This window comes from Dipodomys merriami, unplaced genomic scaffold, assembly GCF_024711535.1.
Source record: "Dipodomys merriami isolate MVZ:Mamm:240054 unplaced genomic scaffold, mDipMer1.0.p SCAF_2604, whole genome shotgun sequence".
NCBI lineage: Eukaryota > Metazoa > Chordata > Mammalia > Rodentia > Heteromyidae > Dipodomys > Dipodomys merriami.
Genome location: NW_027204054.1, coordinates 25,001 through 34,187, shown reverse-complemented (window position 1 = coordinate 34,187; position 9,187 = coordinate 25,001). Strand labels below are relative to the sequence as shown.

Sequence of the window (9,187 nt, the reverse complement as noted above, 5' to 3'; positions counted from 1 at the left end):
CAATAACCAGTGTATGTATTGAGTCAAGCAGAAAAAGACAGATAAGTTGAAGTTAGGCAAAATGGACCTCAAGATAAGGACTGAAGTGTTTTTTCTTGCTTTCTATTGCTTCTAATGTTTTATAAAGTGATTTTTTTTTCGGTTGTGGGGCATGAACTCTGGGCCTGGGCATTGTCTCTGAGCTCTTCAGCTCAAGGCTAGTGCTCTACTTATTTAGCCACAGTGCTACTTCCAGCTTTTTCTGTTTATGTGGTACTGAGGAATTGAACCCAGGGCCTCCTGCATTCAAGGCAAGAACTCTAACACTGAGCGACCTTCCCAGCCCAGGGTTATATGTTGTTGTTGTTGTTGCTTGGTGTGTCCCTCCCCCACGGTATAACTCCTGTTTTCACTGTAGTTAATGTTGGTATAATTTGTGGAGGGGAAGGGAAAAACAAATTGTTTAAATAGGAACCCATTACAACAATGAAATATACAAGACATTAAGTTGAAAAATGAAATTTAGAACTTTGGGGAGGAGTCGGGGGACTAGATGGGGGAGAGGGGGTGTCGCAGCAGGGATGGCAAAGGGAAACAAAGGAGTAGGCAGCAATGCTTGATAAGAAATGTGCTCATGGTAGGACGAGGCCAGGCACGCCGAGCGCAGCCAGGTTACAATCTGACTGGCTAGCCAGTCTGGAGCACCTGGGCCTCCAAGGGTAGGATCCTGGTTGCTTGTGTCCTGCTTGACAATTTACCTCTCTCCAGCTCTCTCCAGTTATGTCATGGTCCCCCAAACCCGGGGACCAGGAACCTGGTTTACTTGGTAAAAGGCGCCGTTGGCTTGCCCCACGGCCTGCCCCTCTGCTCCTCCCCACACACACACAACCGGACTCGAACCTTGGGTATTTCAGGCCACTCCTCTGTAGCTGGAGACCTGCCAGGCAGCCTCTGGGAGAAGCAGGCCCAAACCTTGTAGGGCCTCCTGCCCCAGGGACGCGAGGAGGATGAGCTGGCTCTTTCCCCTGACCAAGAGCGCCTCCTTCTCCACAGCAGGATCCCTGGTGGTGGCCTCACCAGCCTCCAACAGCAGAAGCAGTGCTTGATCGAGTCCCTCCGGAACTCCCACTCCAGTATAGCTGAAATACAGAAAGATGTGGAATACAGATTGCCCTTCACTGTAAACAACTTGACAATTAACATTAATATAGTACTTCCTCCACAGTTTCCTCAGGAAAAACCAGCAATCAGTGTTTATCCACCAATCTGACATCCTTTAATGGATAAACATGGAATATATGTTACCTCTCAATTAGTAAGCAATTTTACAATACACTCAGATCTTGGAAAGATTAGCCAGAGTCTGTTGGATGAGTTTTGGAAGAATTCTCCTGTTTTAGCTCCCACTTCAACAGCATTTCCATACCTGTATAGTAACCCAGGTGGGCTGCCTCCTTATGCTTCTTAGGGTTTTCCATTTCTTCCTGCATATCCTCCTCAAGAAGCTAACAGAACATAACTTCTTTGTTACTGACACTGTTTCTTCTTCAACAAGTTATACAACAGCCAAGTCTGCTGCTCCTACATTTGGTGTCCTTTCAAGTCGGCCATTGCCTGTTCCCACAATGGAAACTTCAACACCTATAAGCCAAAATGGTTTTGGGTACAAGATGCCAGATGTCCCTGATGCATTTCCAGAACTCTCAGAATTGTGTCACAACTCACAGATATGAATGAACAAGAGGAAGTATTACTAGAACAGTTTGAGTTTACCTCAACTAAAACAAATTATTAATGACAAGGGTGATTTAGTAAAAAGTATTGAGGAATTAGCAAGAAAACTCTCCTCTTGGAGCCCAGTTTGGAAGCCAAAAGGCAAACTGTTTTAGATAAGTATGAGTTACTTACACAAATGAAATCTACGTTTGAAAAGAAGAGGCAGAGACAACATGAACTGAGTGAGAGTTGTAGTGCAAGTGCCCTACAGGCAAGATGGAAAGTCGCTGCACATGAAGCTGAGGAAGAATCTGATAATATTGCTGAAGATTTCTCGGAGGGAAAAACTGAAATAGATGATTTTCTCAGTAGCTTCATGGAAAAAAGAACAGTTTGCCACTGTAGAAGAGCCAAGGAAGAGAAACTTAAACAAGTGATAGCAATGCACAGCCAACTTCATGGTCCATTACAGATTTTCCTGAAAACATGGACCGCCAAGAGAGAAATGAGACATAAAACTAAGTACATTATTTTAGATTTAAGGTTTGTAAGTTGGCATTTCATTGAAATGGCTGAATTCAGATGTACTCTACATTGTTTAAAGAACTGAGATTGTTTTTTATATAGATTAGAATGATTATGATCTTTGCTTGGAAAATTTTTCTGCAGTATTTGCACTAAAAACGCCTATTTATCATTGATAAATCCTGTCCTTTTAAAATTTCACTGCTATTCTTATAATTAAATACCTTATGCATGTGATTTTAGTTTTAATATTTTATGAAAAGTACTTAATCTTGTACTTTTAATTTGAAACTGCCTCATTTCTTTATCAAGAATGATATCTTCTTTAGATTATTTTCCTCTCAGTAATTTTTAAGTACTTTCAGCTATGGAAAGATACCCACACCCTCTCTTTTTCTTTCTTTTTGAATAAAACTTTCAAAAGCAATTTGTTTTTAAATATTCATAATACCAGAAAATATCAAACCAGCCAATGTGCCAGATATATACCTATAACATATAAATATACCTATATATATATATATATATATATATATATATATATCTTTAATAAATAAAAAAATTCAAAAAATGTCTTAATTACATTGCTCATGTAATTGTAACCCCTCTGTATGGTATTTTCACAATAATAAAACTTTAAAAAATTAATTTAAAAAAAATTTAAAAAATATCTCCATGGAAACCTAATCACCTTTTTAATCCTTTCACAAGTCCTCTAAACTGAATGATATATTTTACATGTTACTCTGCTACCCCTACATATATTTTATTGTCCTAAGGAAACTCTTTAAAAGATAGTCTATTGATTGATATTTTGTGTGTCAACTTCCCAAAATATGTTCTGCCCTCAATCCAACTAAAAAATTCTCATCTTCATCTTCCTTTTTGAAAAGTGAACACCTGTCATTTAGATAAGAATCAATACATGATTTCATTCACCAGATATTCAAACTGTCATCTCAGTTGTCAGGAATAATAGAGTTCAATCAATATACTCATTTATTCTAGATCAAACTCTTTGATACATTCTCATGGCATTGATAACAAAACCAAGCATCAACATATATGACTTTATTTCATCTCATGTTCTCTCTGGAATGTTTAGAAAATTGTCTCTTAAATGTACAGCCACAGAGTAGCTATATTTAGTTGATTAATAAATTATTTTATTTACTAATCTATTTATTTCAGTAATGGGACTTGAACTCAGGGACTCAGTGTTATTGTTCCTTAAATTTTATGCTCATGGCTAGTGCTTTACCATTGCAGCCACATAAGAGGCTTACAGATTTACATGCCTGTGTGGGAATCGAGTCATGATCTGAGATGTCAGCCTCCTGAGTAGCTAGGACTACAGGTATGAGCCACCAGTGCCCAGTTTTATACTTAGTTTATTTTAAATTAGATTTATTCAGAAAGGCATCTAAGCAAAAATGCTATTTTTAATATTTTAAGATCCAAACTACCTCCAGAGTCCTCTCCTCATTGTTGATGGACTCATTTGCCCAGGGATGACTATTATTTGGGTCCTTATAAGAAATTTATGACAACATGTGAAAAGAAACAAATTTGTAATTTTATACTGGAAAGTCAGAGTCTAATTTGCAGGACTAAACATAGTGAATACTCTCCAGCTGTGAACGCGTGAAAACTATAGACAAGGATGATCAAGAATGGCCTCAGCTAGGATTCTAACCAGTGAATTCGAGGCTAGTAACCAGGGCAAATACAAGGCTTCATGGTTCAAATTTGATAATGAACTCTAAGGGGAGCAATGGACAATCATCTAAAAGACTAGCTGGGAGTGGGATTCTGCAGACGTTGTTGGTCATGAGCTTTTCCAACCTAATAGGGATTGAGATTTATTTACACATAATCTCTCCAGAAGAGGTCACTAACACCATGACTGTCCATTCATTGAATTGTGTCACACTAAACAATGTCATTTCATCAAAAGTGATTTAGAATTACCAAGATCATCTTGAAAGACATTTAAGATGACTCCTTTCTTTATTCCTTCTGAAAAACTTTGATGGATGAATCTGGGAAGATGAAGGACAAAGTTCACTCACTTTTGAGGCTGGGAAGGTGGCTCAGAGTGGTCGAGTGCTTGCCTCCAATACATGAGGCCCTGGGTTGGATTCCTCAGCACCATATAAACAGTAAAAACAAAAACAACAACAACAACAAAAACAAAGGCCAGAAGTGGCACTGTGGCTCTAGTGGTAGTGTTCTAGCCTTGAGCTGAAGAGCTCAATGACAGTAACCAGGCCTAGAGTTCAAGCCCCACAACACACAAAGAAAAAAAAATCACTTTTTTTTTGTTATTGTTCTCTTATGCCCGACAATGTTTTCTTCTCATAAGAATTTTGTTGAATATGAGATTCTAAACTTCTCTTTCTTTTTTAGTTTTGCTCTATTTTGTTATGTCTTTCTTCCATACTTTAAATATTCTCCTCCATTTAATTGTTGCTTGGAAAAATATAGAAGATTTTGATAAAATCTTTATCTTTGTCCCTCTGAAGTAAGGCTCCACTATGTGTGATTTTTCTTTCTTTTTTTAAATTTAATTTAATTTTATTGTAAAGGTGATGCAAAGAGGCTTTATAATTCCATAAGTAAGGTAGTGAGGTCATTTCTTGTCAAGCATTTTTACCCCTCCCTCATTTTTTCTTCCACTTTCCCTCTGACTCACCACAGCTAAGAGACATTGTGTTAGAACCAGACAGTCTTTCTTTTTCTCTTAAAAATATATTTTATTATTACTGTTCAGCTAATACACAGATGTATTGTACAGGTAAAGTTATAATTATGTAAGTCAGATAATAAATGTATTTCCTTTTGAACTCTGCCAGCCATTCCTTTGCTCTCTCCCAGTTTTTCTCTCCCATCCCTACTCACAGTTTCAGTTTAATTTAAATTTAAATTTTATTGTCCAGGTGTTGTACCTAGGGGTTACAGTCACATAAGTAAGTTAGTTAGTATATTTCTTGCTAACTTTTTACTCCTGCCTTCATTTTTCTCCTGCTTTCCCTTCCCCCAAGCCCTCCCCCAAAGTTGTACAGAACATTTCCAACATACGGTTTTGTGAGTATCACGGTTGAATTGGTTCTCATCTTTGTCCTTTGACTCACCATTTTTTGTTACCCTTCCCTAATTGACATAAACATTTATACAATACCCAGGGTACCAAAATCAAATACAGTGACAACAGGAATTATACCATAGGGGAAAGTACATGTAAAAGAAACAAAAAAAAATCCACATAGTACATTAAAAAAACAACAACAACAAAGAAAAACCTCCTGTGCCCATATCTTGGGATTCATTTTTCTTAGCATCATCTTATATGATCATATGTACATAGCTATTGAGCTATTCTGTTCATCTGCTAAGATTATCCTAGATGTATACTATTTATTACACATAAGGGAAACCATGGGACCTATGTTCTTTTGGGTCTGGCTTATTTCACTTAATATGATTTTTTTCCAAGTCCTTCCAAATGGGACCGTGTCATTCTTTCTGATAGAAGCATTGAATTCATATATATCTTCTTTTTGGTTGGTCATGGGGCTTGAACTCTGGGCCTGAGCACTGTTCCTTAGCTCTTCAGCTCAAGGCTAGAGCTCTACCACTTGAACTACATGCCACTTCTGGTTTCTCTGTTGATTTATTGGAGATAAGAGTGTCAAGGACTTTCCTGCCCAGGCTGGCTTTGAACACAATCCTCAGATCTCAGCTTCCTGAGTAGCTAGGATTATAAGCATGAGCCACCGGCACCCAGCATATATCACATTTTCTTGATCTATTCATCTATTGAGGGACAGTCAGTTCATTTTCTACATACTGTCTAATGAATACCACTGCTGCATTTGTTCTCCCTTTGTCCCACCTTTTCTGTGCCCCCCCATCCTTCAAATGACAAATAAAGGAAAATAACAAAAACAGCAGCACCAACACCAAAAATCTCATTTCCATCTCTTGGAATTCATTTCTTTAAATATTATTTTATAAGAACATGTGCACATAGTGATTGTTCCTTTTTGATATGCTGCTATGAATATCTGCCAATGGTCTCACTGTATGGTGGGTAACTTTTTTATTTCTGCTGTTGGTGTTCTGCCATTAAAATATGATTTTTTAAAATATTTTGCTTTGTTTTCTGTAAGCTTCTGGAATTTCATATAAATTTTGTTTAATTTTCAACTATTATCATTTGATCAGCTGTTCTGGCCTTTGTATTCTTGTTTCTCTAGTATTCATTATACATATATGATACCTTCAATAATTATCACATAGATGCTGAATATTTTATTTCTTTTAATTCATTCCTTTTTCTATCTCCTCAATTTCAGATTGGTAACTGTCTATTGAAAAGTCTTTAAGCTCACTGATATCTTCATATGTATTTTTCCCACTACACTGATGAGTTCATCAAAGTCTTTTGTTTTCTGTTTTATACTAATATCGTCAGTGATATTTTAAAAATTCTTTCTACTGTTACTGTCTCTCTCCTTACCTGTATGTTTAATTCATGATGTCCAATTTGTTCACTCCATGTAGTAATTATGATTATATAATTCTTTGAAATTGTCAGTCTGAAAATTGTTATATTGGATTAAAAATTCATACATATTTTCTGAACCTGGCTCTTAGTGTCTCTTAAATTTTTGTAAAAAGACAAATACATCAAGTACATAGAATACAAGTAAAAAACACCAGTAGTATGAGGATTTATATTTATATGGCTGGGCATTAAGATCTATTTCATCTTTGCTGTACTTGTAGGTATTAAAAGTTCTTTACTTTTTATATTCTTGTTTTATTTATTCCCCCCTGCTGGATTTGGGGAAAATAAAACACCTTGCTGTTATATAGCCTTTGTTATATCACCATCAATCACTTATACCCAAACCCTGTGGTAGGTTTGAAAGGTATCTGTAAAGATATTTGCTTTGTATTTTATACCTAAGTTTCTCTTGCTTTCCGTTTCCCTCTGTTTTCTCCGTCCCAGAACCATCACCCCAGTCTCTCTCTTTCTCTTTCTCTCTCTTCCTCTCTGTCTTCCTTTCTCCTCCAAAATTTTCAGTTTTGACTTTCCTAATACATGACAGAAAGGCAAGAAGAGGCTGGGATTTCAAAAAATCCTTTCCCTATTTCAAATCACACAATAGTGGCACCGTTTTTCTTAACCAGAAGCCCATTCTTGCCAAGAACAAGATATTTTGGGAGCATCTCTTTTCCTCGGATGTCAGAAATTATTAAAATCTGAGCATTGTGATGGGAACTTGTCAAAACTCTTACAGGTAAATTTCATAGAAATATATCTTCATTACTCCCACTAAAGAAGTTTCTCACCAAGTTGTAACTGAACCTACTTTTCACCCAGTGTCTAGCAAATTAAAGATGTTATTGTGTGTGAGAGGAAACTGAGTTGATTTGAACATGGATTACCCCAACCTATCTTTGTGTTAACAATCCATCCCAAATGTATTATCATGCACTGGAGTTAATAATATATGCAATTTATAAGGATTAACTGCAAAGGCATTGAAAATCTGAAAATGAATCTGATTTTTAGATTTAAAGGCAATTTCTAGCATATTAAACCTGTGCATGTTCTTAAACATCATAAACAAATGAAGCATTCTACATACTCACGATACATGTATGAGTGATATGGGGGCAATATTGAAGTAGACACAAGCTCACAGGAAAGAGAAAATATCATCATATTATCCAAATTACACAATGAACCCTGTGGTAGCTATCTACCCACATATTCTAATAACAATATCAGAGGAACTTCATTAGGAAAGTCTTTTTTTATGTGGTGCTGACCAATCGAACCCAGGGCCTCAGGCATGCAAGGCAAGCACTTTACCACTGAAAAAAAGTAAAAAGAAAAGTCTTTTTTATGAACTGATAAATTTAAATTTTCCCTTAAACTTGATGATGTTTTAACTCGTGGATCTACATTACTAAAAGTTGAAAAGTTATTAGCAAGCAGACCTACCTGATGTGACATTTTACAAATTTCCCTGCCAAAGTTTTCTATTCTTTGTTATAATTGACATCTTGCTGTGATTCCGATTACCCAGTGCAGAAGAAAGTCATTTGTGGATAAACGCAATAAAATATACTTATCGAATTTTGTTCCCCTTTTTTGAACCCAGAATTCATCATTATTGACTGGTGCATTATAAAATTAAACTAAAACTAGGCCACAGTGGGTCATGTTTTCATAATGCTAGGTACTCAAAGGCAGATATCTGGAGGAGGGAAGTTCAAAGCCTGTATAGGAATAAGACCGCATGACTCTCCATCTCTGATGAACTAGCAAAATGCTTGTGATGGTTCTAGCTATGAGCCTCAGCCATGAACAATAAGGCTGAGTCAATGTGATTTTTTCTAACGCATTTATAAGATTATTTCTTTGTTGCTTTTTATGTCCCTCCCCTACAGTATAATCCCAGCTTTCACTGTATTTGATGTGGGTATAATTTTTGGAGGGGAAGGTGAAAAACAAATCGTTTCCATAGGGATACAGGTGGAGACATTGCAACAATGAGATGTACAAGTTGTTATGTTGAAAACGAAATTTACAACTTTTGGGCGGGGGGGAGGCAGGAACGATGGGGGGGCGTTGGGGAGGATGGGAAGGGATGGGAAGGGGAAATAAAGGAGGAGTCTACAATGCTTGATAAGAAGTGTACTCATTATCTTCCCATGTAATTGTAATTCCTCTGTACAGTATTTTCACAATAAAAAAAATAAAGAAAGAAAGAAAGCTGAGTCAGAAATTAAGTCGCTTAGCTCAAACACATCCATCATCACCACCACCACCACAAGAAGTGATACCAGACAGAATACACCATGTGTTCTTACTTTACCCTTGAAATGTGATCTCTGACTACAGGTGATACTACCATGATATCAAAACTTACTGAGTTAACCAGATATG

General features: G+C 36.7%; 1 pseudogene; it reads left to right on the top strand.

Annotated features, from left to right (window-relative positions):
* Positions 1–986: 986 nt before the first annotated feature.
* Positions 987–2,238, top strand: LOC138837075 (vacuolar protein sorting-associated protein 37A pseudogene; annotated as a pseudogene).
* The last annotated feature ends 6,949 nt before the right edge of the window (positions 2,239–9,187 follow it).